Genomic DNA, 27,798 nt, shown 5'->3' on the forward strand with positions numbered 1-27,798 from the left:
ATGCCAAATGGGTCCTTCTCTACCCTTCTCCGAGGTAGAAAATGAACACGTGGCACAAGAGCAAGAGAGCTACTTCTGTCCAAAGTGATACCTCAGCTTTCAGAGAACAATCAACTGATCCAGCTGCTCATCGTGCAGATCGGGGAAACTGAGGGAAGGCGGCCTGTCCGGTCACAGAGATATTTAGCACGTGTATAAGCAACTCCCAGATTTTGACTTTTGTTGGTGACGTTACACCAGTTTCATTTCACAACCAAACAAAACTTAGACACGATGCTAAGATTTTAACAAGGACATCAACACTAGCCTTTGTACCTCCAAAGGCCAATTGATGAAGGCACCATCTTGATCTTGCTAGCCGCTAGTTTTATTACTAATTCTACAGAAAACTTACTTGAGGAACATGGATTAAAGCTTGCCTCATGCACAGCCTTCTTGTGAAGCATCATGGAAAGACAAAGATGTGTTCCTTCAGAGAACCTAGGCACACGTGAGGGGGCCAATTCACCACAGGTAAGTCAAGACAGAATGTGGTGAAGCTCTGACAGAGACTCAGGGCACGTGCCCAGGGAAGGCCTGGAGAGAAGGTGGCATTTCTGAGAAAAGAGACTGAGGAAGGCTATACAGGGTAGGTCTTGTCAAGTCAGAAGGATTCAGACAGAAAGAAAAAGGATGGCAAAGGGCAGTCCAGAAAGAAAGAAGGGTTTGCTCCACCCCCAAATGAAATGAAGAGCTAAAACCATCCACATGCTTTTTTCCATGGGATCCTCCAAGACACGACTGTTCCGGCAAATTAAAACCAAACTCAGTGATACCTAAAGCTGGAAGACCTGACCCACGAGCTGCCTGCCAAACTGCACGGTTGTTTTCCCAACCTAGATCTAGACGGGGTTGGAGCAACTTCCGCCACTTCAGAACTTTTACCTAGAAGCCTCCTGTGGGGAAGAAACCTGGTTACGAGTTCTGGTAACTCACCACAAGACCTTCCAATTTCTCATCTCTAAACTGAAGGAGTTGACCTAGCTGTGAAGGGGATGGGTGAGGGGCAGCAAGGGACTTGTAGGATTCTGGGACCCCAGACAGGAAATGTCAGCAGGCACCCCCCAGTGATCCTTTTAATCAAACCATTTCCAAATATTTGTCCGGAAGCAACATGATCCCAAATTAAGAGACACTGAAGTAAATGTTTCCATGGTCTCCCTCAGCCCTATAACCCGAGCCAGCGGGCTATGGGGGTCTAGTCTACCCTGCCTCGCCCTTACTTCTTCCCGTTCTCACTCGCCACGTAAATACATGGGCCTCACTGGTCAAAACCACTCAAGAGGGTCATTTCCTTGAGGCCACCCGCCAACACTCACCTCTTCATCCCATGAAAACCTGTGAAGAAACATGCCAAGCTGAGTCGCCACACACCTACGCCTCCCTCTGCCCTCAGTGGTGAGGGTTAGATGCATGGACAAGTTTTTGTCTTTGGCCATCTACAAAACTGATTTGATCGTCTCCAAATACCAGCTCCCCAGAATGAGGAGATTCAGGCTTTGTTGAAGGTGACAGGCCTGCCCTGAGGACCCCCACCCAAAAATGATCATACCCATAATGCAATATTAATGCGGAGACTTATGATTCTTACTTTACATAAAAGCTTCATTGTGTGCCATAGCCCATCTCCGCAGGCTACCTGCACCACATATTTTTATGAGCCTACATTTCAGCACTCCAAGCCTACAATACACATAATTTTCAATTATGTTAGGGCAGCCCAGGATCACTGCCTATATAACATTACTGGTTGGAGGAAATGAGACTCGGCCCTGCTGCCCAGAGAGAGCTAACCAAATCCAGATGGCGGGGAAGACGGCCCCCGCCCGGCCGACTCGCAGCGACCCCGCAGTGACAGCCTCAACCTCTCTGTCCCACTGCAACTCGATCCCACAGAACCGCTGGGTCCCCGCAAATCTGTGCCCGTCCCTTGGGCCTTGACTGGCACTCAAGCTGATGAGGTTCCTTTTGGGGAAAGAAGTATTAGGCCAGGGTTTTTTAAAGGAAGTTATTAACCTCCTGCAAAAGTGATGGGTTTCCCAGGTTCCTTCATCTTCTACAATTGGTCCTTATTAATAGGGAAAATAAATAAATAAAGGGAAGAAAAAGGAAATTAGGTACTATTATAGCCCAGAGGAAAATCTTTTCCTTCCTAGAGACATTTAGCAGCAGGAAATTCTCTTCTGTTGGGTCCTAAAGGAAGACCTAAAGGAGGGGGCATCTCGGATTTATGAAAGGGCTGGATCGCCACGCCACATTTTCCCAACAGTTCAACTTCAGTTTTATATCCTTTTGGGGAAGGGAAAAAAAAAAGTTCCCACCATCCCACTATAAAAGCAACACTGGGCTCCAGGCTCCCTTCCTTTTAGGCTGCTCAACGTGGAAATTATGAATTGCCTACAAAAACATTAAACTTTTCAACAAACTGCAATCAAATGGGGCTGTGGGAATTCCTGCATTGAAAACTGTTGAAATGGAGTCTACTCAACTTTCATTTGTAAAAATAAATAAATAAGTAAATAGGGTCATCTTGGCTTAAGAATTTCATCCTTTGTTTCATAATAATGTTCTGCTCAAGGACCACTAGGGTTCCCCCCGCCCCAGTCATATTTTATGACATATCTCAGGAAGCTTAAGTTAAGCTTTGGACCTGTGGGCAAAGTCTTCAATATACACACCACCAATGGCCTGAAATGAATTGAGGTGGTTTAAAGGCCTGTTGAATTGTCAGCAAAGAAGAAGAAGGTATGTAGCTCTAATTTCTCCTACTCCACCTTCCCCAATAAAAAAGGAAAAGGAAAGGCAAATAGGGAGGATCTTCCAAGTGAGAAGCCCCCTCCAAGATCTATGTTCCTGGTGACCAGTAGGTACTCAAGTGGGCCTGACAGGACCTGCTCCCCCAAAGGCATCCCCATCTCCATGAGTCCCATTTCCGTGACAAGGATGGCGAGGAGGGGCTGCTGGGAGGTCTTTGTACAAATGTATTATCTAAACACACAGGACAACTCAAAGAACAACAACGATGATGGTGAAGTTGCCGGGAAACCCCACATCCTTGATACAACACCAAGGCAGCTTCCCGGTACCTGCTTTCATTCACTCCCTTCCGTAGATGGACGGGCACATGGAGACCACCCCCTTATTTGTTCAGAGCAGGGTTGGCAAACTTTTTCTGTAAAGAGCCTGATAGTAAATGATTTTAAGCTTTGTAGCCCACACCATCTCTCTCCCAACTATTCAACTCTGCTGTTCTAACACAAAAGCCACCACAGGTAATACACATATGCATTGTGTCATGGCTGTGTTCCAAAAACTTTATTTACAGATGCTGAGATGTGAACGTCCTATGATTTTCCTGGGTCAGGAAATATGTATTCCCCTCTTGATTTTTTTAACCATTTAAAAATAATGAAGGGGCTTCCCTGGTGGCACAGTGGTTGGGAGTCCGCCTGCCAATGCAGGGTACGTGGGTTCGAGCCCTGCTCCGGGAAGATCCCACATGCCGCAGAGCAACTAAGCCCATGCGCCACAACTACTGAGCCTGCGCTCTAGAGCCCGCGAGCCACAGCTACTGAGCTGCGTGCCACAACTACTGAAGCCCGTGTACCTAGAGCCTGTGCTCTGCAACAAGAGAAGCCACCGCAGTGAGAAGCCCTCACACTGCAATGAAGAGTAGCCCCTGCTCACCACGGCTGGAAGGGGCCCATGCGCAGTGGTGAAGACCCAGTGCAGCCACAAATAAATAAATAAATTTATTTTAAAATAATAATAATGAAAACTGTTCTCAGCTCACAGGCTGTACAAAAACTGGTGGCAGGCGGGACAGCTTTGACCCGTGGGCCACAATTTGCCATCCCTGGCTTAGGGACTGAATGTGTAGATACCTGAATCATGTCAGACAGAACCCATTCCTTCACTGGGTCTTAAATCCAGACAGCCACACACCATCACATAGAAGAGCATGTTCACTGGCCCAAAAGCAACCTTTTGGATGGAACTGTCATTGGCAGACTCAAGTTTGAGGGCAAAAGCTTGGAAAAGAATCTGAGCTCTCTGGCCGTGACTCCCAGTCACAAGGTCTAAACACTAGACCACAATCTCAACGGAAATAACCATCCCTTCTTCCAAAATGGAAGTTTGAAAATCCCTGAGCAATTCTGACTGGAAAAGGTTCGCATGTCCAAAAGTTCTCATCCACTTCCCAGGAGACACTAGCAACGCATCCCATGTCAGGGAGTCACCACAGAAGAGCATCAGGCAGGGGGCTTCCCTGGTGGCGCAATGGTTAAAAATGCACCTGCCAATGTGGGGGACACAGGTTCGAGCCCTGGCCCAGGAAGATCCCACATGCCGCGGAGCAAATAAGCCCGTGCGCCACAACTACTGAGCCTGCGTGCCACAACTACTGAAGTCCGCGTGCCTAGAGCCCATGCTCCGCAACAAGAGAAGCCACCGCAATGAGAAGCCCATGCATTGCAACAAAGAGTAGCCCCCGCTCGCCACAACTAGAGAAAGCCCGCACACAGCAGTGAAGACCCAACGCACCCAAAAATAAAAATAAATAAAATAAATAAATTTATTTTAAAAAAAGAAGAGCATGAGGCAGAAATTCCGCAGATCAGGGGTGACGTGCCCCGGATGCTTTGGGATCAACTTTCCAGGTTCAGAAGCTCCTCTCTTGCAGAACTCCTTCACACATCACATCGCTGGAATTAAGCCCACACTGTGCCAACCCTGTTTGCCACCAACAGATGGCATTAGCCCCCGGCTTGGGCAAAATGCAGGGTTCAGGGTGGGAAAAGGGGCACCGTGGGGCCTGAACAGACTGTTCAATGGAGATGAAACCAGTCTCTTCTGGAAAACAGCCCCGTAGAAAGCCTATCACCCAGAAAAGGGCTGATTTTTAAACTTTGAAGGCCTTGCTCCCCCCTTCCCAGCCTGATATGCATTCTTTACCTAAATACAAAAATGCCTACAACAAAACATCCTCTTCAATCCAAGCTATTTCTCAGTAGGGGTGCTTTTTCCTAGGAAAATCCATTTTACAAGAATTCAAATTAATTGGAAACTATCCTCATGGTAGATTTGGACCACAACGGCTTCCTAACTCACTAGTGCCAGAAAGCTGTACAAGTTGTGTTTCTTATAAAATGGAAAGTAAATACTCTACCTAAACATCCCACACTGAGAGTACTGCCAGCCACGGCCTACCACGTCCAAATTCATTCATCCTTCCTCCCTTGCAATGTAACTTGCTCCCACCTTCCCCCCGGCAGGCTCATCACAGACCAGGCCAATTCTACTACAAAACTTTGCTCTGGAAGGGGTAAAACCACGCTTAAGTTCACATCACTGAACTTGACAAAAGAAAAGGCTACCAGAAGCCCCTCATCCTAAGAGGAAAATAGGAAAACTTAGTAAGTGACACAACAGGAAGACAAATAATAACACTGACTGCACATACACACTTCTTCAGGAGCTCATATTATGAGGCTCACCCCTAATACACATCTACACACTTAGGTCTGTTAAAGAACAGGCTTGCTGTCACTTTCTAAACCTTTTTCATTTCTCAGAACTGGAAGATGGAAAATCCAGCCCATCTTCTATCAATAAATAATTTGCCCTGGAGATCAGGGACCCCCAATTTACCCAGCATGGTTGAAATATAAGAAGCTGTGATTAATTTAATACTCTAAAACATACAGGAACCAACAGGTTTCCAAAAGTTAGCAGTGATCACATATACCAAATAGCAGAAACTCCGTGAAACCATTTCAGAAGGCTCCAGAATCCTGCAGGATCATCAGGGGCCACAATTATAAAACTCGTTTGATCAATTTTCCTACAGATGCAGAGGGTACAGGAGATTAGGCTGCTTTGTCCTAGGTTAAAACATAGTCCAGTAATTTCTTCTTTTGAAAATCCACTGAGAACCTAAGACAGAGGTTCTGTTTAAAGAGGCATTATTTGCCTATGAAGCATGACTGCACAGAAGAAGAAAATTCAGGAACATGTGGTTTCAGGAACATGTGGTTTCTGCTGCTTGGGATTTAGCATAAGTGAGTATATACTCTAGTTACCTAGGAAAAGAAAACCAAAGACCTCAGAAGGCTGAATGGAGAAGGAAAAAGCTACAGAAAAAGTTCAGTAAGATGTTAAGATTGATTCTCTCTCACTCTCACTCTCACTCACTCTCTCTCTCTCTCTCCCTCCCTCCCTCCCTCCTTCAATGAAACCAACATAATAGGAACTTTGAATCGTTCCCCTTAAAGTCACTACCCCGTTTCTCAACATAAAAAGAATATGGGGAAAAGGGCAAGGGGGCGGGGAGGGGGGAGGGAAGGGGCAATCAAGGCATCTGTGCAAAACAACAATTTAATAGCTTTTTTATCCTCTATCTCTATGGGTTGGTTGTTATAAGATTTTTTTTAATTGAAGTATAGTTGATTTACAATGTTGTGTTAGTTTCTGGTGTATAGCAAAGTGATTCTGTTATATGTGTGTGTATATATATATATATATATATATTCTTTTTCAGATTATTTTCCATTATAGGTCATTACAAGATATTGAGTATAGTTTTCCCTGTGCCATACAGTAGGTCCTTGTTGTTTATTTGTTTTGTACATAGTAATGCATATCTGTTAACCCCAAACTCCTAATTTTTCCCTCGCCCTCCTTTCCCCTTTGATAACCATAAGTTTGTTTTCTCTGTCTGTGAGTCTATTTCTGTTTGGTAAATAAGTTCATTTGTATCATTTTTTTAGATTCCACATGTAAGTGATGTCATGCGCCATGTGTCTTTCTCTGTCTGACTCACTTCACTCACTGCGATCATCTCTAGGTTTGTAAGATTTTTAAATGAAACCCTTACAGTTAACCTTTTTGCTCTTCATCATAACAACTAAAGGGTCCTAATAGTATCACTTCACATTCAGAGAGTATTTACAGTTCATAACCACTTCCACAACAAGCCTACGAAGTAAACAGTCAGGCAGGTACAACCAACATTTGACAAGGAGGGCACTAGGGCCAGCTCGGCAGCCCCAGCCTGCCTGAGGTCCCGCGGTGCACAGGGCTCCAGGTCACCAGCATGTTTCGAATCCTGACGTAATTTACAACTCCCCTCCACCTTCCTTGGGTTTCTTATCAACTAACTGTGAGGCATCCTCACCTGAACTCTAACCAGGGATCAGTGTCTCAAAGGGCACGGCTAAGGGAACGCCTCACAGTGTCCCCAAAGGGATCCTTTTCCAGCATCTACCATCTCTCTTCTCCCCCCACAGGTCACTGGGCAAACATTCAACTATTTTCCTCCAAGGCCACCAGAAAATTATTTCTACCAGAGCTCCCGAGGACAGTAAGGTAGTAAGGGAGAAACAAAGCAACACAAGCAAATAACAAACAAAGAAACGAACAAAATCCAATAACCAAAACTTGGGACTCACTGTTTTCTTTACCTCGCCAACTATTCAACACCCAGGTCCCTGAGATACTTTTGCATTCGCCAGGTCAGTGGTTTTGCAGGAAGGTTATGGGATAGCAGCTCAAGGAAGCACAAGCTGTAAAGTTTGTCACTTGGCCCTTCCTCTCAAACCCGGATGGGGCCCCTTAGACTGGGGCAAGGCCTTCCTTCCACTCTCCAGACAAAGTCAATCTGAAAATTATGACTGACTGTGTGCTCCTGGGAGTAGCACATTGGGAGAAAGAGCCTGGAAACCATCTTTCCAGGCCCAGCTCTGCTGCTAGCTGGGTAATCACTTCGATTTCATTTCTTCACAGGGCAACCTCTTCCCCACTCTGGGCCTAAGTCTACAGTAGGAAATTGGGAACATGACCTCAAAACCCCCCTCTGCTCTAACACATGAATTCCTGCAGCATTTACAAAGCATACGCTCAGTGTCCAGTGTGGACTACATATTCTTAGGCCTAGAAAAGTCATCTAAGACCCAGCCAATAAGACAGCAAGCTAATGAGTGGTACAAGGACTAACACAAGAAAGATAAGAGAAACATCATGAAAAAAGATTTAGTTCCTGACCGTGACATGGTCCCAGGCTCCCAAACCACACTGGTTTGTTTAGAGAGAGACTTTTCGCCTGACCCACTGCACACCTGCTTAATCAAACTATCTGGGACGGGGCCCAGGGGTCTGTATTGTCTTTTTCCCAACTTGCCAGGTGACTCTGATGATCAGTCATTAGCATAAATGATCAGTGCTGGAGCAGCATCAATAAAGAGTCCCTTGAGTATATATGCAGATTCCACCTTCCTTTCTCAAAGGCTCTTTCAAACCTCTAAATTGATTGTCACATTCTTTTTTAAGTGGTCAATGCAGATAATCTCCAAACCCATTTTAAAAGAGGAGAAAGTGAGGCAGATAGAAATTAAGTGACTTAGCAGTTACTAGGGATTCTGAACCAGAATGTAGAGTTTTGGCATTTTCAGGCCAGAATTGAGTGGAATGGGCAATGGGTGTCCCCCAGAAGAGGGCAGAGAAGATGCACAGGAGGGGAAAGTGTGCAGCCACCACCCCTACACAGAGAGCTAGCAGGAAACCAGTAGAGACAGGGTGTCCCCCTGTCGTGACCAAAAGCACCCCCCACTCGCCATCTCACACTCTTCAGCCAGCTTCAAGATTGAGTTCCCCACAGAAAGGCTGTGGATTCCAAGAAATGTCAGCCCTGCTGTAAGCACCCAAGTCTCTGAGCCATGTCTAGTGGACATGAAGCCACTAGAAGAAAGGAGAGGAGAAGCCCTGGTCCCCCCGTCTTGCTCAAGCAGGTCACCTGGTCCCCAGCCTCCACGCAGGGCAGCCCCAGCTCGTTCCCCACGGCCCTCCAGACGGTGGCTGACAAACAATGAAGGCTCACATGCCAATGTAGGGACTTCACATTAAGAGACAAACCAGAGACAACCCAACTTTAGGCAGAGAAACATTTACAATCTTCTCATTTTCAAGTCAAACTTGCGGTCACCACATTTTTTCTTACTGCTTCTTATAAAAAGGCCCAGTACAGTCCAGTTAACTGGAATGTTTTGGTTACCACCTGCTCCCCTACAAGCATGCTGAGGTGGATGCACGCACCTCAAGACCAGGAGAAGAAGTTGGAATCCGTGGAGCGGCTCAGGGTCCAAGTGTGGGCATCAAGGGAGCTCAGAATACAGAGCACATTGAGATAAGGGCACACCAAGTCTCAGATGATGGATGGATAAACAAAATGTGGTGTAGCCATGCAACGGAATACTTACTACCTGGCAATAAAAACGAATGAATACTGCAACGTGGCTGACCCTTGAAAATACGCTAACTTAAAGAAGGCAGACAAAAAAGGTCACATATGGTATGATTCCTTCTATATGAAATATCCAGAGTAGGCAAACCCATAGGGACAGAGAGTAAATTAGTGATTGGCGGGCAGTAGAGGGATGGAGGATTGGGGTGACCACTAGTGGGTACAGAGTTTCTTTTTGGGGTGAGAATGTCCTGGAAATAGTGATGATGTTTGCACAGCCTTATGAATATACTAAAAACCCACTGAATTGTATACTTTAAATGAGTAGGTTTTACGGTATGTGAATTAGATCTGTTTTTTAAATGAATTACCAAAAAAAAAGTCACTTGATGGTTTTCACACTCATTTCAGAGACAAGTGGGGTAGGAGAGAACAGACACGTATACACAGACCCCACCCATAATGCCTAAGGAGGAAGCAAAAAACAGGTGAACCTCTTCTTTTTCTAAAAAAAGCAAACCCTCCAAAGTTTCTTGGGAAACAATTTCCAAATGTGATTTTGGCTGGTGTTGGATCTTGGGGAAGGAATGTTACCATGGCAGGTGAACAAGACTTCGTGAGAAACGTAAAGAGCATGGGATACCCTGGATTAGAAGTGCCGGTGAAGAGCATGGGACTGAGGAAGAGAAGTGTGTGCTAACTGTTTCAAGGCCTGTGGCTAAAAACAAATACAGCAGAGCAGGTGAGTCAACAGAACCACAGGGAGTTCAGAGACCTGAATGCTACAGTCCGTCCTCCACTGTCCTGGGACCTCGGGCAGGTCAGGGTGGCTCTGCACCTCAGTTTCTCCATCCAAGAAATGGGCATGGAATTGCTTGTCTAAAATCTCCTGACCGACCTCTCCACCATCCTTCCGAACTCAAAGGATAAATGGTATAAATGAAGTAAGGGAAAAGAATTACATAAGATTCAAGAGACTTAAGATTTGCTATTTTTTCCTCCAACTGCACCGAGGATTTCAAAGCCAGAAGAGTTACAGGTCTACCGGGTAAACTGTTAGAGACGTAGCCAATCAGATGACCTTTGAGAGGTACGAAGCCAGAGGGTAACAGGGTCCTGACGACCCGGAAGGGTTATTTTAAATGCATGCATGATCCGATCTCAGCAGGTACTAAAATCAAGAACGCTAAAAAATTCCTTCCTTTCTCCACGGCTGGCAGCTCTCGAGACTTGGATTTTTCTGATATGGGGCCTCCTCCCTATTCTGTATTTCTTCCCCCCATTCCATGACAACGAGAGACAGCGGCAGTCTTGGCAACCAACAAGCAACCAATGAACGTGCTTTAGTCAAGTTCACGTAGGAAGCAAATGCAAGACAGACCTCAGCTCCGGTCCTCAAACTCCAACTGAAACCGTGAAGCAGGCTGCGTTTCTTTTTTATTTTTTTTCCCCCTCCTGTCACATCTGAAAGAGGTCAGGGGCTCCAGCAAGGTCTCCCTGTCCGAATTTTTATTGTCCGATTCTAGCTGTGACAAGCATGTGGAGACGCTTCGTAACGTGACACCCAGGAAGCCGAAAGGTCAAGCAGCGGTGCTGGTTCATTTTGCTTGGGGAGGAACAAACCCCCGAGCCAGGGGGAAGATTTAGTGAGGCTGACCTTCTGGAGGCCCCCCGACCCCCCTGCACACAAGTCTTGCTGCTTCAGCCAGAAGCGGCCTGCCACTCAAGTATCATCTTGCTGTAACAAATTACTCCTAACCCAGGATTATGGCTCTTTCCAAATCCCTCCTAGAGAGCAAGGAAATAAACATTCTCTCCCAGGACTCAGCCCCAGTTGTTTCTCCTGTTCGTAATCCTCGTCTCTATTTGCTGCTCCTACAAGCCCTCGTCTGGGAGGTCTTCGAGACCATTCCGGCCCACTCTCCTTTCAGACATGGGCTGAATGTCTCAATTGTCCATTAAGCACAGTAAAAGATGAAGGCAGGCTTTCTGTCCGGAGGAGCCTCACACAATAGTTCCCTTTGCCCACACACTTCTCGTCCGCCAGCGGACTCCACTGGCCTAATCCCAGTCACTCAAGGAAGTCCACACCCCACATTCCTTCCTCACGTTCCAGAGGGACGAGTGAGGGAGGACAGGTCGCCATCAAGCCGCTGTGCTCCAACTCCACAGCATTGCCCCCATGGGAGAAAATACCACTGGGGGGTAGGATCAATTGGGGGCGGGGGGGGGAGAAAGATCTAGAAAGAAGAGGCAAGACAGCAGGCTGCAGGCAGGAGGAACTGCCTCTGACCCCAGCCTGTGGTTTCCTCTAATAAACTACCAGGAGATATTTCGAGCACAATCACCTCGTTTGGGGAAGGAAATACAGTTCTGTCCCCTTCCAAAGACTCCTGTGAGATACTGGGATACTCTGGGCACTTGAGACAGAGAGGGCTCTTTTGTGTTTTTAATTGTACACAGCGAGAGACCAGAATATGCCAGGAAGCAAAGGGCAGAGCAATGGATGTTACAATCAAAGTGGGTGATTTGAAGAGATAGGGATCTCGGGGTTATTTTACAGAGACTTTCTCCCTGGAGAGAGAGATCGGTTGACAGCGTACTCTCTGACACACTACGGGCTGGGAGAGAAACTTTCCAAAATAACCCAAAGGCACTGAAGAGACAGAAATACTCCCATCAAAAATCCAGACAACAGAGAAAGACAAATAAAATATCGTATCACTTCTATGTGGAATCTTAAAAAAAGGATACAGATGAACTTATTTACAAAACAGAAACAGCCCCACAGACTTGAAAACAAACTTAGGGTTACCAGAGGGGAAAGGGGGAGGGAGGGATAAATTAGGAGTCTGGGATTAACATATACATACTACTATATATAAAATACATCATCAACAAGGACCTACTGTACAGCACACGGAACTCTACTCAATAATCTGTAATAACCTATTTGGGAAAAGAATCTGAAAAAGAATGGATGTACGTATATGCATAACTGAATCACTTTGCTGTACACCTGAAACAAACACAACATTGTAAATCAACTATACTCTAGTATAAAATAAAAATTAAATTTAAAAATATCCAGACAAGTCAAATTCCTGTTTCAAAAAAAAAAAAAGGAATGCCAGGTAAAGAAACGGAGTTAGGTAACACAACTCATTCTGAATTGAGCGCCACATTCACCCTCCCATGTGTAAGCCCAAGCTGACCACCTCCCCTTGCTCAACAGGGCCACTGTGCCTCTCTAAACCAACTTGTTCTCTGCTTTTGTGGTTTTAGGCTTTAAAAGAACTTGGCTGGGGAAGGAGCAGTAACGATCTAAGCTACCACTTAGCTCATTAGTATGTCATCTGGACAGGCAAAATCAATTCCAACAGCATCAACTTTGGTTATTCCCTCCCCCAAAGGTCTGCACTATTAATAGCAAGAAAGTTTCCCAGGCTTCAGTTTATTTGCAATCCCAACCAGCCCTGACCACGGAATCTGGCCATCTCCACTTCGAGAGCTCCCAGAAATCTGAGAGAAGGAACTTCAGGTCTCGGTCTTTTGACAGCAGCAAAGACGCAGGAGGCAGGCTGAACTTAAAGATTTCAGGTCAAAGAGGGCTTGATCCCCAGAAGGGGCTGGCTACCTCTACCCATCTAACCAGCTCCTGTGCTCGCTCTTCCAGCCTGAGCTAACCCTGAGAACAGAGGTCACCACCTTATCTCCCCACTGTGGAGTCAGCTGACAGAAGCTTCTAGAAGAAGCAGCTTGGTTCAAAATAAACTTAAGGGCTTCCCTGGTGGCACAGTGGTTAAGAATCCGCCTGCTAATGCAGGGGACACGGGTTCGAGCCCTGGTCCGGGAAGATCCCACATGCCGCGGAGCAACTAAGCCCCGTGCGCCACAACGACTGAGCCTGCGATCTAGAGCGCGCAAGCCACAACTACTAAGCCCACATGCTACAACTACTGAAGCCCGTGCGCCTAGAGCCCGTGCTCCGCAACAAAGAGTAGCCCCTGCTCCCGGCAACTAGAGAGAGCCCATGTGCAGCAACGAAGACCCAACGCAGCCAAAAATATTAATTAATTAATTAATTAATTAAAAATAAATGAATAAATTTAAAACCTCACTAATTCAGACCAGCAGAATGTTAAGAGCACAGGCCCAGGAGCTGGAATGCCTGGGTTCAAATCCAGGATCTGCGGCTTAGTACTTCTAGGGCCTTGGACAAATGGCTTCTTCACCTCTCTATGCCTCCTGACCCTTGCCTGCAAAGTGAAGATACTAACAGTACCTCCCTCTTAGGACGGGTATGAGCGATTGGTCGTGCACCACTACAGCTACACCCATTTGATGTACGAGATAGAAGGCCAATGGGGTTCATGCCCATGAAGCACACAATCTCACTGCAGGGAGTAAAGGAGGAGAAAAGAGAAGCGTGCGCTTCGTGTAATAAATGCAGGAAGTCAGCAGACAGAGAGGCTGGTCGAGTTGGGTGCCTGATGAACAGACCGGCTGATAATGGCACGCCATTACGTCCACACGCAAAAGGGAAAGTGAGAAATGGTTCACTCGAAGTATTTAAAACACATCCCTCTTCCTGTCTTTACGTACCCTGGCGAAGGGCTTTGCCTTGAGCGTTCAACCCCAGCTGTCTAAATTTCCCCATGCCCCAAGGAGGGCAAGCCAAGTTCATGAGGTCCCGCTCAGTCTCTGTTCAAGTACAGGTGACTAACCAGTCGTTCCATCTGAAAGGCCTTGCTGGAGTCCGCCCAACTCGCTCTGCAGGCACGGGGCGGGGGAGGAGGGCACACAGCAAATCACACGCTGCCACAAGTGGAGAGGAAAACACTAATCCAGCAAACTCTCTTGAATGACAGTTCACTCTACGCCTTGAATGCCCAAGTGCCCCGGAGCCTTGTTTTTGCTTCCCCGAAGTCCCCTTGCTCCCTTTCCTTTGGACCACTGAGCTCCCACTGGGTTAATCAAATCTACTACTATGAGGACCTAAAGCAGCAAAACAGGGGTCATGGGGCCTGCATGCGCTCAGACCAAGTTCCCAGATCACATGCAGAGGCAGCTCAGACCAGGGTTCAAACCCCAGCTCCGTAACTCTGACCACTCACCAAAGTATGTATTGAGTGCCTAATACGTGCCAAGTGTTGACACTCAAAGAAATCGAGTTCTTTAAGAGAAGATACCAAAGCAAACCATCTAAAAGTAGGGGGAGCTTGGGCAAATGATTTCACTTCTCTGAGCATTCGTTTTCTCATCTGTAAAAATGGGAATATACACAAAAGCCATCTCAGAGTTCTCGTAAGGATCAAATGCTTGCCACAGTGCCTGGCATATGGTGCCTGCTTAGTAAATGCTATTATGTTATTAGCTAGCTATGATATTGTTATTAACATAATCAGTATCAGCGGAATAAAACGCCTGGAGCTATTGCACAATTCTAAACCATCCAAAAAAGTTAATCCCCAGGTATCATCTCATGCTTAAAGGGAAAGGAACACTTTAGCCTGAAGTAAAGCAAAGTGACCAAAAACATCCCTAGTGAACCAGCCTCGCCTCTCCAGATTACTCCCGCCCCATGCACCAGTACATTCATTCCCAGCCTTCTGGTCAAGTGGAATTTTCCTCTGTTACTGTGTCTGGTCTCCTTCACGTCTGGTCTCCAACTAGGTACATCAAAGCTCAGCTGCAGGCCTCGTGTTCTAAGCCACTGCATCTCTTCCCTCCAACTGGCCCTCAAACTTAAAGAGATTTCCTAAATGTCTGCAACCCTAACAGAATTCTGATTCTTCCCTTTCACGCTCTGCAAACAGCAGACACACAAGGCACAAGTTGGCCCACAGAACAGGGGGTTGCAATGCACTAGGTCAGACTCAGCAGCAGCTGCTCCAGGGCTACCAAGAAACCACACGAACTCATCATCCAAGAGGTTTTATAATGTGCATACAAAAGAAAAATGGCAAAGAAAAAAAAAATCTCAAAAAAAAAAAAAAAGAAAACCTACAGCTTTTCTCCCTGGCCATGTCTTGAGTTTTTTTTCTCCTCTTTCTTCAGAGATGTCAATAAGATTTAAAGCCTCACCTGTTAAAAACATTGCCTAAAAGGGGGCAGACAGTGGGGAAAGGGAAATTCGAAGACCTCCCTGGTGCCCCTGGCTCGCCACCGTCAGGCAGAAAAACAAGAATCAGCCATTGGAACCCTGGTTCAGTCCAAAGACCAGTGTGGGTTTCCTCCTGCACTGACCATGTACTCCGAGAATGGGCGGAGCAAACGTCCAGGCTGTAAACAAGCCAAGTGAGATACGAAAATGCCCAGACCAAACACAGGTGGGTTGTCAAGTTTTAGGTGCAGTTTATAAACAGTGGGAAGTCGGACCAATTCTAGTGCTGGAATCCGAGACCACCACCCAGTTCCTTAGAGACTTCAGGCAGGGCACCTCAGTTTCTTTGTCTATATAATGGGAGCTACAACAGCTCTTTCAAATCAGAGATGCTGCCAAATCAAGACTCCAGGTAGTGGAACCCAGCACATGGTAAGTGCTCAAGAAATAAATGCCAGCTCCATGACCACAGTTATTGTTATTAAGTTGACATTTGTCACATTTGGGGATTTCAGCAATCACGTCAGGAATGCTTTCTTCGTTGTTGTTATTATCCAACACTACAGTTTGTCATCAGAAATTTATTTTCTAGGAGGTAGAAATAAAAAGGGAAGCTGTGTGGTTGGAAAAACGAAAAGACAACAATAAGCAGTAGAAGTGCTCTAATATTTGCGTTCTTCCTACAGGAAATGCCCTCTGCTAAGTCCTTTACCCATTTTTCAGATAAGTTTTCAGGAAACCGAGCTGGGAGAGCGTAGGCAACCAGCCCAAGGTCACAGGATTTGGAAGTGAGGGTTATGAGGGCAGAAAACATGTGTGTCTCCCTGTGCCCCTGTGTCAAGTGTGAACGGTCTCTTTAAGCCTCATTTAACATTCGACAGATACTTATTGATGCAGGAGCCGGGCATTATACTGGGTGCTAGAGACAGAAGAGAAAGATCTGCAGGGCCTAAGAGTCAGGTGACGTGGGTGTCAAGTCCCAGTTCTCACCCAACTTGCCATGTGACAGCGAGCAGAGATTTCAGCTCCCCCGACCCCCAGTTACTGTAAAATAATTTCCCCTCATCCACCTCCCTCACAGGGTGGATGCAAAGATTCCCCTAAACCGTGATGGAGCTGCTTGGCAGCTTCTAGCAGAGCTTCAGGATTCAATCAGGATTGGTTCCCTTCCTTCTATCCCCACAACCCTGCCCGTCTCCCCAAACAAGCCCTGGTTAGTGTATCTATAAACTAAAGATAATAGTAAGGTATCTGAAAAGCACTTAGACTGTAAGATAGAATATCAGATATTATAAACACACAAGTTATTATTATTAGAGGAATGCACCAGCCTCTGCATCCAGGTGCCTCACTGCCACCGGGAACTTGCTACTGGTACAGTCTCAGCAAAGCACCCTCCTATCAGGTAAAGCCAACGCAGTATCCGGCCCTGGAGGGGAAAGGGGGAGGGGAGAGGGATGGGAGAGGGCAAGAGGGAGCTGAGCTGTACAGGATGCTTGTACTTCCAGGCAGGAAAGAGGAGCGCAAAGCACTAGTACCAGACTGGATCCACACGCAGCGAGGGGGTAAAGGTAGGGGGCAGCAGTTCTGCCGGCTTCCATGAGGACACCCGCTACCTTCTTTTCAGCTGGTCCCCCATCAGCATGGCAGCCACTACATCTCTCTCTCAAGGCCTGTATCAATCAAAACAGCATGCCAGGCCCCTACAGTATAGGCCAGGCACGTTCTGGGTGACTGGGACCCTCAGGTGAGAGTTAAGGTGGCATCGCTGCCCCCCAACCTCATTATCTTCAGGGCCAGAAGATTCATTTGTTAAACGAACACAATACACATAATTAACTTCTATAAAACTCACCTAGGGCCACAGCACTTCCCAATATTTTAAGAGGCATCCATCCACTCACCACCTATTACTCCTGCTTTTAAAGAAGGGCAAAGGTGACATTTCAGCCTGTCGCTAGCTAGCTCGAAGGTTACAACAAAGAAACCAACAGAGCGCTTCTGGGTTGTCAAGTCTTTAACATAACGTCAACCTGCCTCCCCCCGACGCTGTCCACGGTGATCCACAGGGAAACTGGCATACAAATAAGGCAGGGGTTTACTTTTCGTTAAGGGGCAGGTGTCAAGCCTGGCTGAAACCCACATGAAAAAACGCTGGCTGTCCGTGTGACCACGTGCACGCCTGAAAAATCAATATATCCGAAACACTCGTCTATGTACCACTTTGAAAAAGAAAAATCAACCACCTGTAGTAATGCTTTTTCTCCAAGTAGCAGGATTACAGACCATTCTTTCTTGTTGCTTTATGTTTTCTAACATATCATTTTACTCCTAAAGAAAAAACTTTAAAGAAAATATATTTTCCAGTAAACTAGCAGATAGCCGTAACTTATGTAGGACATAAAAGGTGAAAGGGACCACCATATTTGGTGACATTTAAACTGGTTATGTTTGCTGGGGTTGAGCCACTGCACACTTCTCCAAATGGACTCAAGGGCCTCTAAAACCACCAGTGGGCCCATCCAATAAACCAGAGACACAATCAGACATGGCTTCCCCCGGACCCTCCTGAGGACTTCAAAGGTGCTTTGGTCACAGAGAGAACCCCATTCTGGGTTTCACCCGCTCTGTTCCACTGGCCCCAGAAGCCCACTCTCGCTCCTGTGTCGCATCTGGACGCGGCCCAGATTTCCACCATCACGCCCATAATAACTCTACTCCACTTCCTCGTTCTCATGGCTGCCTTCCCAAGGTCACGTCCTCCTCACCTCTCTCTCCAGCTCCTAGCACTGCAGCTGGCGAATGCTAGGTGCTCAGGAAGTGTGCACTGAAAGAAACAGATGCCTGGCTGTCCACCCCAGCAAGGCTCTCACAAAGGACTTGGGATAAAGCCTGCCGGGGTGGCTGAGTCTCTGGCCAGCCACCTTCCACCCATTCTCAATACCAACACATTGAGGACCTCGAGAAGACGCTCATCCCAGCCTTCCTAAAGCCTAAAGGACAGAAAGAATGCAGCAGAGAATAACAGGGCAACATACCCTAGAGAGGGAATTTAATCTCCTCCCACATCTTGAGAGAGGCTAATCTTTACTGAGCACCTGCTATGTGCCAGGCACTGGTCAAACGCTTTCCATAGGTCATGGAATCTTCACAACCACTAATGTAATGATGTAAATGTATTTGTTTCCTCAGCAGTGATGGGAGACAGCCTGGGGGGGATGAATTAAATTACTCAATGCCTCTTAGAGACCAGCAGTTCCTACATCATCCAGCGCTGGGCCTGTTCCAGAATTATGTGCCGATGGCTCCAATGCCACCTTACTCAGCTCTCTCCAGCCCTCTTTGCAAAAATTCTGGTTTGTAAAGAAGATGCATTTTCAAAGACTAAAGGTCTACACTGAACCTCTCTGGACCTCAATTTTCTCATTTGTAAAATGAACATAAACATACTATGTTTGCAAAGCTGCTGTGAAAAGTAAATGAGACACAATTAATAGGGCCAGCAGGGGATTTAATAACAATTTGGTTCCTCTTGTCATTTTTCTGAAAAATAAGGTGACCAGGACAGGAATGCCTGACTCCTCCAATAACTAGATGCTTTCTTAGGCGATGCTGCAAGGTGCATGCCCACCAAGCAGGAGGGCGCTGGGTGGAAGGGAGAAAGTCCCCAGTGACCAGAGAGGGTGTCTCTAGGTGGCCAGCCCTCCCCTCGGCTCAAATGCAAAGGGTCACATCCACCCCCATCCCCACCCCTCGCTCCCAGCCAGGCTCAGACCAAGAGCAGCAGGGTTCCCCCAAGAATTCCCATTTAACGGTGTCTCCGTCGCTAAAGTACAAGTGGCAATGGAAATGGTGTGCGCAGCTGAAAAGCGCACCTGAGGAGGGACCAAAAAGAAGGAGGCTTAGTTCTCCATCGCTGGTCAATTTCTCCGTTTCCTCAGGGGTAAGATGGGACACCGCCCGCTTCCACCCACTGCATGGGTCCTTCATTCGAGCAGCCGTGCCCAGCTCATGGAGAAAATCATTCAGAAAACCCTCAGGTCCTGCCCCAGATGTTACTCCGAATCCCTCATAGTTTAGGAAAGTCTTATAAACTAAATCCACGGCTCCTACAAGCAATTGTTCAGGTATAGAAAACATGTACCAATTTTTGGCTTCACTACAAACTAGGATATGAGTATTACTGGCTGCTCCGTGTTAAGAGGAGACTAAGAGTCGAAGGAAATATGCTGGGGGTGAGGATGTTGCTGGTACAAGAATCCGCAGCCCTGCTAGCCGGGGGCTCTTTGCAAACTGGAGATAAGCCTCAAGAAGTGGTCAGTCCTCCGGGTTTCTGAGCCTCGGGGCAAAGAGACACCATCTAGTTTACAGAACACCACGCAGCAGAGGCTGCCGGGGGGCTCATGCGGTGCTCCTGTCTCGGAAGATGTCAGGATCTGGGGGCAGCAAGGCTATTTATTAATGACTAGCTAAGGTTTTTTTTTCTTTTGGGGGGGGGTGGGGGTGTACCAATCATTCTGCTGATAAGCAGAAGGTCAACCAAATCTCTCATTTCCAAAAGGACTGGCCCAAGGATTTTCTTTCCTCCCCCCCTCCCCAGCCCCCTCCCAGTTCCATCTCCCCCACCAAGCCGGGCAGCTGATAAATTCAATTCCAGCCTAAGAAGGAAAGGGGAAAGAGTCAGAGAGCTCCCCTTGGGGTGCCGTGCTCTGCCCGGAGCTGCGGGGTACCTGCCTTAGCATGCCAAAATGTTATGAAGAAATGAAATGCTGATACACACATACTTGAGGCCAATATAAATCAATCTGGAACCTTCTACCACAGCAAAAGATCATTCTCAGTCCAGACTCTCTTGACACAAGTACCTCTGGGTCCCCAGGAAGCAGATTCCTTAGCATGAATACCATTGAATCAAGCGAAATTGAAATTAAAAACACAATACACGGAGCATAGGCAAGGAGAACCAATGGCAAACCCCCGCCTCACCCCAGACCCCACAGGCATGGAAGCCCTGGTCACGCCCGGGCTAAGAGCCCCCTGCTCTGCACCCACTGTGCGCCCGTGTTTCTCCACCTCCCCTGGCCACAGTCTCGGACAGACGATGACTGAGTGCATGACTGAGTGTGATCCCTCACACTTTTCTTCAGTTTTCTTGGGCAGAAAAAGACAGCAGAATGAACGGGCTTGGCTCAGGCAAGAGGCGCTGCCCATTCTGGTTCAGACTAATAATACATAATAATACTTTGTGCTTCTCTGGTGCCTTTCATCTGAGCATTTCAAAGTGCTCCGCAAACATTAACTAATTATTCCTCCAGAATCCTGCAGAGATGGCAGAGGAAAGGAACTGACGTAGCCTGGACTCACAAAGATTTCAGGATTTCTAAGGTCCAAAAAATTCCCAACTCGCCCCCGGACGATGGTGCCCTGACGATGGCAGAGGGGACGTGGCAGTGGGGTAACGGGCAGAAGCCGCCCTGCAGCTTTCCCCCCAGCTCTAATCCACACTTCCTCAAGTGAGGCGAAGGTTACTGGCCACAGCCGTCTTTGATAATAACAGGGGTGACCATATAGTGCAACAGCCAAGCCAGGGCCCTTGTAAGAATAAGAGGGGGCTTAAAGCAGAAAGGTCCAAGGCCGAACAAGAGTCTCTGACCCTTGTGTGAAATCTTCTCATTTCAGGATCCAGGCTTAGCACAGGGCTTCCTGAATTCACGAACCAACATAATCAACAAACAGAGCTCCAAGTGCCCAGCGTGTACTTCCATTCTAGAAGCATCACCGGGTCTTGAAACTACTAGACAGCCTTAATCTGGCTCCAGCGGGAGTGATACTCAAAATAGGTAACTACAAGCAGATGGCCCTTCCACAGGACCCACCACAGTCCTGAAGTCCCCTACCTATGCCCTTTACAGTTCCTGGATCATGAAGATTTGGGAGTGGAATGCAGAGCATGGCATATTTCAGGATTTTGACCTCCAGTGTTTCAGCCGGATGCTCACCAGAAACTAACATGTTCCCTAACCAACCAGCCCCACTACTCAGAGGCCAGGCTCCTCCAGAGGCTATGCCCTAAGTTCGTGCACCCCTGTTCTCACTTGCCAACTTTACTATTTTCTGCATCCATATCAAGTTCCAGCAAGAGGCTCATGGGTTACAGAGACAGCGGAATATACAGAAAGCCTCAGCCAGCACTTATTGGTTCTCACCAATCAGTTGAAACTGTTGAAAAATGTGAATTGCAGATGAGCATTATTTGTAAGAAAAATGATTTGCTATCTTCAAACACTTAAAGTAACCCCAAAAGAAGCAAAGCAAATATTCCTTAGAGGAGATCCTTAAGGAAGCTGCAGAAATGGTTAGCCAGGCAAGGTGCTTGTACATAAATGACAAGGCTTCTGAAGGATCTGGGTGCAGCAAGTTAATCTGTCCTCTGCTAGCTAGCTCATTACTCAATGCCCACTAAACCCTTTCATCACAGAGAGAAAAAGAAATTTCAGTTTGGGGTCCCAACCAAATTACGGGTAATTCAGAAGTCCCGGGTATCCTCCTTCCTAAAACGCTTCTGCTCTCGGGACCCCGTCTTCCCACTAGTTCAGACCATCATAGCAGCACACTGCTGTACCCACAGCCCCCGAACGGTACCTGGCCTGCTGCAGGCACTCAGCAGATATTGCAGACTTCATGAATAAGGTAAGAAAACAACTGCGGTCGATCGTTCTCACACCAATCTGTCCTCTCCATTCTATGAATGGAGCAGTCAGTCCCCCATTCAAATTCAGCAAGGACCATCCCACCCCCTACAGCAGCGCTTCTCAATCCTGCACCCTGCAGTCACTTGAATATCCTTCAAACATACCCATGTCTGGCTCCCATCCCCCCAGACATTCTGACCTAACTGGAATGGAGCATGACCTGGGCATTAGAATTTTAAAAGTTTCCCAGGTGATTCCGCCGTGCAGCAAAGTTTGAGAACCACTGCCAAGAAGCCTCATACTCAAGGCATGAAAGCAGCAGCAACTGCTAAGAGGTGGGAGAAATGCAGACTTTCAGGACCCGTCGTCCCAGGCCTACAATACCAGAATCTGCATTTTAACCAGCACCCCAGAGGATTCATGTGCCCATGAGAATTTGAGGTCTCTCTAGCACATGGCATTCCAAGTCCTTCATGGTAGAGTCCCAGACAACCTTTCTAGCCTCAGAACCATCCACCACCACCCGATCTCTTAACTGCCCTTTGACACGGCATTGCAGCCACCCTGCCTTTCTGAGAACTCCATGACTCCGTGCCTTTGCTCATGTGGTTTCCTCCCCCTGGAATCTTCTAATCTCTATGTCAGAAAATTACTGCTCAAATGTCACAGCTTAAGCATGCAGATACCAAATGTTTTCCAGTCTACCGGAACCATCCCCCACCACACCCCCATGCCCCTAACCAGGGCAATGACGTGGACTCTGGAGTCAGATACACCTGGATTCAAAGCCTCCTTCCAGTGAAGACTAACTCAGTGACCTTGGTCAGGTGCTCAAACCTCTCTGAACTCCAGCTGTCTTGCCTATAAAATGGGGACCACACCACCTATCTCCTTAACTGCTTGAGGACTCACTGAGATGACATATGTAAATACTCAGAAGCCACCTGGTGAATGATTAGCGTAAGTGACTCAGAATGCAGATGACTCAAGTCTTGTCCTCCTAAGACAGTGGTTCCTAGACTTTGGAATCACTTAGGGATCTTTACAATTACTGATGCCTGGCTCTTCCCGCAGAGTGGGACCTGGGCACTGACATTTTTACAAAAGATCTCCGGTTGACTCAAATGTGCAGCACATTTGGGGAACCACTGTTCTAATACCTGATGGGTAGGACACATCCGTGGGTAGGAGCTGTTGTCACAAAGAATGACTCAGAGGCGCAGCCTCTGCACCTGCTCCAGTGACCCCTCACCTGGCCAGCCTCACCCCAGCCACTCTCACCAAAAGGCCCTGCCCAGCAAATACAGAAGCAAGCTTCTATAGGCTCCGTAGGAAAACTCAAAGTTCCCAAAGACCCCAAAAAGCCCCATTCTTCAATCCCCAATGGTGCGTGTTTCAGCAGACGAGACGGGGAACAATGAAAACAGAGCCCATGGGGGCCCAAAGGTGACTCACAGGTATAAAGTTAAAGGAGACCAAGCAAAGATTTAAGACCCCCAAGTGAAAAGTAAATGGACACGTGTGCTCGTCTTTCACGGTCTCCCTTAATTACCTAAAAGAACAGTCCATGCTATCAAGCAGGTCTAGAGAAAGCCTTTCATCTCTCCCTTGCCTCTCCCCCCACAGGAGACTCAACAGGTTTTCTTAAATGTATGAAAGGCTCTGTCCAGGAATGCTAGCTTCAATTCACCATGTGCTAAGGAACATGAATTGAGAAGCTAAACAAATTTGACAGTGGCCTTTTACAGCTTTAAGCTGGGCAAAAAACACCCATCTCAGGGAAGCCAATCTGGGCATCGAGCTCAAGGGATTAGGGCAAGCAGTAGCACCCTCCCAGAGCAGCATTTCCTCAACACCCCTGAAGCTTTGGAGACCCCTCCCCAGGCTGGCATCTTGTATTTTCTGAGGGATATCCAGAAGCCCACGCCCATCACTGGCAGGAGATGCCTTTGCAACAAGGCACCAAATGGCCACGTATAATGAACGCTGCTGAGAGCCTCAAGGGCTGAAAACCTAGAACCACTGGGTACTTGTGCCAACAACTCCGATCGAGAGGTGGCAGGGATTTGCCGAGACCTGTTAGAAGGTAACTCAACCCAGAGCGATCTCGAGCTGCCCCAGCCAGCGCCACGATCCACCTCGAAAAATGGTGCCACCGTAAAAAACTGTGAGGACTCGGAGAACACATCTGCAGATTTAGACAGGCAGCATGAGAAGCGATGGAGGAGGCACCTACCAGATCAGGAATGAATTCTAGTCACTATAAAACTGATTTCCAGAAGCCTACAACCATTCTGTGTGCAGAATTTTGAATACAAGCAGGAGCTGAGCAGGGGTCAGCTGGCCTCAGGCATAGGAAGAGAAAGAAGAGACAGCTAGGCGTCAACAGATGCCCAAACCTGCAAGCCACCAAAAAGGGAAGGGGTTGGGGGGAGGCAATCTCTCTTTTAAAGCAGCGTTTCCCCAACTGTGGGGCTACCAAGCATGATTTCAGGCGGTACAAGATGTTACCTGAGGGGCTTCCCTGGTGGCGCAGTGGTTGAAAGTCCGCCTGCCGACGCAGGGGACACGGGTTCGTGCCCCGGTCCGGGAAGATCCCACATGCCGCAGAGCGGCTGGGCCCATGAGCCATGGCTGCTGAGCCTGCGCGTCCGGAGCCTGTGCTCCGCGACGGGAGAGGCCACAGCAGTGAGAGGCCCGCGTACCACAAAAAAAAAAAAAAAAAAAAAAAAAAAAGATGTTACCTGAGTCATTACAGGATTAGATTCAGGTGTATTAGAAAAAAATAACTACCACATCAAACTCATAATTTCATAGACGTTAAGACTTACAGCGCAACTGAGTTTAAATAAGTGAATCAAATGTTTGAATGCACCAAATAAATAACAGTGCATGTGGTATACAGTGATGCCAAAAATCATGACGGGGGTAAACGATGAGAGAACCTAAGAAACCACAGCAAAGAAATCTAGTGGGAATTCTGGCTACGTCATGCTGAATTAATCAGGGTTGAAAGATCCTGAGAAAAGGGGGAGGGGGAGGGGCAGGGAGGGGCTGGAGTGCCCTGCAGGGAGAGACACAGGTGAATGCGAGGAGCGCGCTGAGAGTGAGAGGAGCAGTGGCTCCGGATGCTGAACAGGACAGGAGCAGATGCCCCCAGGAAGGTGGGGACACACAACGAAAGGAACCCAGGCGAGTGTGGGGAAGATGATCGGCTTAAGGAAGCAAAACCATCCCCCAAAGTAAATCATTTGCCAAGTGGTGTTGAGGCCAGAACGTGCTAGAAAACAATTCGAAGGCAGCTTTGGACGAAAATCTTAAAAAGAAGCATTCCAGAAAATGTTCAATGAAACAACCTCCAAACAAGTGTCCACAAAGCTCGGCAGAGGAACCGAACGGGGGAGACAGGAGGGTTGATTTCACCTTTGCTTTTATTGGTAATTCCCTTCCCAGCTCTCGGGCCAGCTGCCCTCTCACTGCTGCAATGTTCAGGCTGCCCAAGACTTCCCCGAGCCCCAGCTAAGCAGCCTGCCTGCGGCCTTTGTTGAATTCCATCAGAATTCGGAAACACCCAGCTGAACCGGGAACAGTAAGGGGTACAGAGATGCCACGCAGAAAGGCAGGCAGACAGCGCATCCCGGAACTGGGGAAAGGGAACTTCCAAGGTGTGATCCATGGTGGGGTCACCTCTCTCTCATCCTCCCTTTGGACTCCATCTCCCCCTCTCCACACACCCCAACACACAGCTTCTCCCCCATGTTTCCACCCTTCCAAGGAAAGGGGGTGAAGGAAAGAAACTCTCCCTGCAGCCCCGAGTTCATTCCAAATGCAAATGAAGCCCTTTTACAATATTAGCTCCATTTCCAGGAAAATGTGGCAGAATCGCCATGTTTACTTCAGCCTCCGCGATGCTGCCAGGACGCAATACAACCTTCAGTCAAGCTATTAACTTGAACGTTGAACTTCACAGCCTGGCTGTCTTCCTCAGCCTTCCTTTTGATGTTACCTCCAAAGCAAAAGATCAAAGGCTCTGAGTGTGGTGAGGGGAAGTCCCAAGCTCTTAGCCTAGCAGCCTGTGATATATGTTAAAATCCTGGCCAAGAGAGCGCGCAGGAGAGGGAGGCTGCTCCAGAGGGGCCTGGGGAAGCGCCGGGGTGCAGGAATGAGGCTGGACCAGAAATGAGGTCACTTGTGACACAGACATCGGGGACAGTGACAATCCATGTGCTTGAAACATCTCCTACCTGGAAACACACACAGAATCCCCAAGAACAAAACCACCTTGGCAGGCATCGTATACACCACCCCCCAGCACAGAGCCCCCGCAAAGAGCCAGAAGCTGCGCCATGAGCCCTTCCAATCATCCGGCCAACTAGAACTGGGCGTCCGCTACGCACCAGATACTGCCCTGCTCTCCATCTAAAGGGAAAGCACATGTTAATCAAATAACCACACCAGGCAATGACGATTACAAACAGAGCAGCCGGCCCTGCAGGGAAAGGACTGTAGTTTCAAGAGGGTGCAAAATACAGCAGCCGCCCCAGGAGTCCCCTGAGGTTGTGGCGAGTGGAGGATGAGAAGGAAAACAGCAGGTTAAGCTGTGGAGACAGCATGCACGGGGGCCGGGCATGATGCGGGAAGGAGCAACTAAAAAGGGCCGGAGGATGGGCAGAGGCCAGTCCCCACGGCTTCCAGCAGCCTGGGGACCTGAGTGTCCCAGACAGAGGTGTGCTCTAGGCTTTTGCACCAATAATTCTGCGACACACAGGTAAGACACAAAAAGCATTCTTATAATGAAACATCCAAAGATACCAATAGACTGGATTTTGACAGAGAGAAGGGGTATGAAATTAAAATTAAAACACCAGTGATGATTCTATGTATGTGAAATTCAAAAAGAGAAAAGCTATGGTTATAGAAATCCGAAGTGGTTCTCTCTGGGAAGGGGCACGAGAGGGCCTCTACAATGACTGGAAAATCTCCTTTATCTTGATCTGGGTCATGGTTACACAGGCGTAAACATGTAAAAAGCACAGAGCTGGATACCTGAGGTCTGTGCACTTTAAGTTATACTCTAAGTCAAAAGCGGGAAAAAGAAAAAAGTTCAATCGATAGCACCTTGTGGCCGGCACCTCCAGTGTGGGAGGGTCTGGGCAACGACAGCTTCTAGAACACCACAGTGAATCAATCCTTGGGCTTTGCTTGTTCTGACCCAGAAAAATGGGCTTGAAATATAAAATCTGAGGTTTCAACTAAGAAAATAAATAAGCCTTCTCTACCCCCTTTCCCCTTTTAGCAACAGAAATTTGGCTAAAGGAATAAAATAGAGAAAGAAATTCTTGTGGGACGACCTTTCATTATGGACAGAATGTGCTGTTTCCCAATCTGCTACATCTCCTGAGTTTCATTTCATTTTTTGCAAGAAAAGTCTCTAAAAGGAATCGGAGGCCCTTAAGGCCAAATTTATCTTCACTCTCTCCAAATCTAATAAGTTCTTTCTCTAGGATACCAAGAGAGCCTTTTTTCTCCCCCCTCCCCCTTCTCTGGAATGTTCTCCTTTTTCTACCTCTATGGATCTCCCAGATCAGTCTTGGTTTTTATTTCCCAGAACACATAACAGCTACATTCCACATTTAGACAATGACACCATGGCCCAGACTCTGGTCAAAAGAAAACAATTTTCACAGAGGGGAACTACCAGACCCATCAACTGAAATCCTTGC

At 47.5% G+C, this 27,798-nt stretch overlaps 1 protein-coding gene across 42 annotated transcripts in view; it reads right to left on the minus strand.

Annotated features, from left to right (window-relative positions):
* Nucleotides 1–27,798, minus strand: part of TCF7L2 (transcription factor 7 like 2) — a 200,955-nt gene that overhangs the window by 124,152 nt on the left and 49,005 nt on the right. The gene's annotated exons all lie outside the window — the stretch shown is intronic.

This window comes from Mesoplodon bidens (genome assembly GCF_964165515.1).
Source record: "Mesoplodon bidens genome assembly, chromosome: 1".
In the NCBI taxonomy this organism is placed as follows: domain Eukaryota; kingdom Metazoa; phylum Chordata; class Mammalia; order Artiodactyla; family Ziphiidae; genus Mesoplodon; species Mesoplodon bidens.